The sequence below is a fragment of the Juglans regia genome, chromosome 11 (genome assembly GCF_001411555.2).
Source record: "Juglans regia cultivar Chandler chromosome 11, Walnut 2.0, whole genome shotgun sequence".
In the NCBI taxonomy this organism is placed as follows: Eukaryota; Viridiplantae; Streptophyta; class Magnoliopsida; order Fagales; family Juglandaceae; genus Juglans; species Juglans regia.
This window is the reverse complement of record NC_049911.1, coordinates 13,845,779-13,850,034: the sequence shown is the minus strand read 5'-3', so window position 1 is coordinate 13,850,034 and position 4,256 is coordinate 13,845,779. Positions and strand designations below refer to the sequence as shown.

At 29.9% G+C, this 4,256-nt stretch overlaps 1 non-coding gene across 1 annotated transcript; it reads right to left on the bottom strand.

The window, feature by feature from the left end:
- LOC118343911 lies at positions 1 to 106 on the bottom strand. The gene has a single exon (XR_004797698.1). It is a non-coding gene; the product is annotated as a small nucleolar RNA R71 (small nucleolar RNA).
- Between the last annotated feature and the right edge of the window lie 4,150 nt (positions 107 to 4,256).

Sequence of the window (4,256 nt, the reverse complement as noted above, 5' to 3'; positions counted from 1 at the left end):
TAACTTAGAAGCGAGATTTCTCAATTCAAACAAAATGATTTCGAATTGTTCTACGAGGTATGGGAAATCTATGAAGATTTGGTCGACATTGCCCTCAACAAGGATTGCTAGACTGGTTGCAGGTTTAGATATTTAGCAATGGGTTAAATGGGTAAACTCAGACCATAGTTGATGCTGCTGCTGGTGGAACTTTGATGTCAAAAACAGCTAAAGGTGCTAGCTCTCTTTTGAAAGAAATTGCATCAAATAACTATCAATGGCCAACCGAAAGAACTATGACTAAGAAAGTTGCAGGGATTCATGAATTGGAGTTGTTAACAGCCCTTTCAGTTCAAGTTGCTAAATATGTTGCAACTCACAAAGTACAGAATATGTTGTAGCTACAAGTATGACAGTTCCGAGTAATGAAGCAGGTCAAGAACAAGTTCAATACATCGACAATCGAAATTACAACTATCGTGGTAATCCTATGCCAAATTACTACCATCCAGGACTTCGAAATTATGAGAACTTATCTTATGAAAATACAAAAAATGTGCTGCAACCTTTTCTAGGATTTAATAGTCAACCAAGGAAGAAGAAGATGTTACATGAGGGTGCAATGGTTTCTTTTGTCGAGGAGACAATGGCAAGGTTGAAAATGAGTGATTTATGGTTGGACAACATTGAGACTTATTGTAGCAACATTGGAGCCACTACGAAGAATCTTGAAGTGCAAATTGGGCAACTAGCTACAACCATCAATGCCCAAGAAAGAGGAACTTTTTCTAACAACACAGAAGTGAACCCAAAGGAACAAAGTAAGGCCATCGCACTTAGAAGTGTAAGAGAAATTGACAGGTCACCATCAAAGGAAACTAAGTCCACCCCTACAACAATAAGCAATGGCCAAAGTAAAAATAAAGTAGAAGAAGAGGACGATAGACCAAGAGAGACTGGCAGGCCTCCAACAATTTCACTTCCTGACAATTCTCCTATTCTCTCTACTCCATTTCCTTATCCTCAACGTTTTCAAAAACAAAAATTAGATAAACAATTTTCTAGGTTTTTGGATATTTTTAAGAAAACTCACATAAATATTCCTTTTGCAGATACTTTGGAATAAATGTCAAATTATGTCAAATTCCTGAAGGATATCTTTTCCAAGAAGAGAAAATTGGAAGAGTTCGAAACAGTGAAGTTTTCTGAAGAATGCAGTGCTATTCTTCAAAAGAAATTACCACAAAAATCAAAAGAATCGGAGAGTTTCACTTTGCCTTGCACTATTGAAAATTCATTTTTTGATGAAGTTTTATGTGATCTTGGTGTTAGCATTAATCTTATACCACTTTCTGTTTGCAGGAAATTGGGACTTGAAGAGATGAAACAACCAGTTCTTTGCAACTAGCAAACCGATCCATCAAATATTCACGTGGAATCATAGAAGACATATTGGTAAAGGTGGATCAATTTATTTTTCCTGCTGATTTTATGGTGTTAGATATGGAGGAAGACTAAGAAGTCCCACTAATTCTTGGCCAACCATTCTTAGCCATTGGAAGAGATTTAATTGATGTTCAAAATGATGAATTAACATTGAGAGTAAACAAGGAAGAAGTTATGTTCAACATTTACCAAGCCATAAGATTTCCAGAAGATCTAAGCACTTGCTTTCGGATAGTTGTCATTAAGCAATGTGTAGAAGAAACCTTTCAAGAAGATGTACCAGCCGATCACCTAGAACGATGTATCACTACTTCATCTCATGCTTATGATTTTAATAATTCTGATGTTTGTGAATTTGATTTACCTTTTGTTAGTGAAGAATTTATCCACTATATATTTGTCATGTGAGCCTTGTAGTAGGTTACATCACTTAGCAATGAAGTGGGGAGACTAGAGCAGATGGTAGCCAAGACGGAAAGAATAGACAAGAAAGAGGAAGTTCCGATTTTTGTCGAGACTTACCTACCAACCACAATTAATGAAGAGAGACACTTACAGAACTTAAGAAAAAAAAAATGGGGCTTTTGAAGAATTGGAAAAAAAGGGCACGAAGAAGCTGTGACTGATAGGCTGGGATTGTGAGAATATTTTTCAGTGTTCATTTTCTTCTATTCCCCTAAAAAAAATTATAGTGAATTTGTTTATGTTAAATTTAATTTTTAGCATAAATTAAATTTTCTTTATTCTAGAAAAATGATGTAATCTAGTTTCGAACTATGCTTATTTTTTCTATGCTAACTTGAAGTAATTCTCTTTTATATTTGTCTGATTTATTATGAGCTTATTGCTTCTAATTGATTGGTCATTAATTAGATGATTTTGATCTTGTGATTTTCTATCGTAAGTGGGAATTATATGATAGATCTTGGATATTTCGGCATACGTAAAAATAGAGATCAAAAGACTTGTATGAATCTATGTAGTATTAAAATCGTTGGTCTTAATGCTTTCTTTATTTTATTAATTTGCATACTCTTGTGTAAAATTATGAATAAGAATATTTTCAATTAACTATCAAAAGAAGCTCTTGGATGAGTTTGGAGATTTGCTATCAAAGAGAGAGAATTAAATTCAATTAGTCAGATGAGTAAAGCATAGTGAGAGATTATGTGAAATCGATTTCCTAGAAGTTTTCTTTCTAATCAATATGATTTTTGAACAACTTTATTTTCCTTTAAATATTTTCTTTGAATTGATTTTTTTTATAATTGCATTTTTAAAAATCTTAGTAACTTCTCTAAATAAAGTTGAGATTAGTATAATTTTGGTATTTGTCAAAAATAAGTTTCCAATTTCTGAAGACGATACTCTTCTCATCACTTTACTATAAAACTATGATACTGTGTATTTGCAGTTTTATACCAATCATCTACCATTCTACATCTTAGCATTGGGATATAATTTTTAATAGACGCAAATATGTATAATCTAAGGAAAATGCTATTTGACTACTGGGTCTGTTAGTATATTTTATTTTTTTATTTATTTAATATTTGAAAATTTAATACTAGTAAATTTAGTTTTTTAAAATATTTAAAAACAAAGTAGAATGAATTAATAATTAAGTTCAAAGATAAAAGAGAACTGTTATAGACACAAAAAGATTATATAAAGTAAACTCACAAACTGATGTGACTTCATAGAATCTATTAGATCTACTTCATAATAAAAATAACTTTATAATCTGATATACTATATCAAGTCATATCAGTTTGTAAATAGGTAGTGATAGGGTTACTACATATTTACTATCCATATACTACTTGTAGTGTATTTATTTTTTTATCATTTTCTTTTTAGTATTTTTTTAGCATCCTTAATCATTAAGAAAAATTTTTAAAAATATATAATTTTACTAATAGTTACTTCTTTAATCATTAAGTAAAATTAAAAATTAAAAAAAAAATCAAATACAAAAAATATAATAAATGAATAGTAGGAATGTAGTAACTATCATTTTCTAATTTTCGTTATGTTTGGAAGATAGAAAATGGCTGGTTAAAAATGTAATTGTCTATAAGTAATGTAGTTGAAGTTGAACTCCACACGCAATGATGTTTGGCAGTTAGTCATAGGATGTTCCACGAAAACGAATCGAAAAACCTCGTTGTCTTAGGATGGAATCTCGAATATGTTACTTTAAAATGAGTAGCCAACCTTCTCTGAATTGGTCACCGAAGAAACCCCCAAGAAACTCCGTAGAAACAATAGTCTGATTGTAGGTTAAAAAGTTAAATCCAAGTCAAAATAATTAAAAAAGAAAAGGAAAGTGGCAGAAAGATGCTCTTTCATACAAGCATTCATCATGCCTTCACTAACTTAATTACATTATCTTTCTTGATTCCTACGCTAAACTTTGAGGATTTTCCTCATGCAAAACTTAATGGAATTGGTAAATTTTAGAGGTTTGTCTTGATCCTCATAAAGTTTAAAAAGTTTATATATATATATATATATATATATATATATATATATACTTAAGGAAAATAATATTTACAGTTTTAAAATGTATACGTTCCGTATTTCATTTAAAAAAATAGATAAATTTAAAAAAATTACTTTTTTAATAATTGACTTTACTCTTTTTAAAATAAATATACGAGACTTACAAATCAAAATAATGTAAGTTTGTATGTAACATTACTTATTTTTTAGTCATTTAAGTTCCGTTTAGATATAGAAACGATTTGATCTCATCTCATCTTATTATTATAATTTTTTTAAATTTCTAAATAAAATATAATAAATAATTTAATTTTTTCAAATCTCAA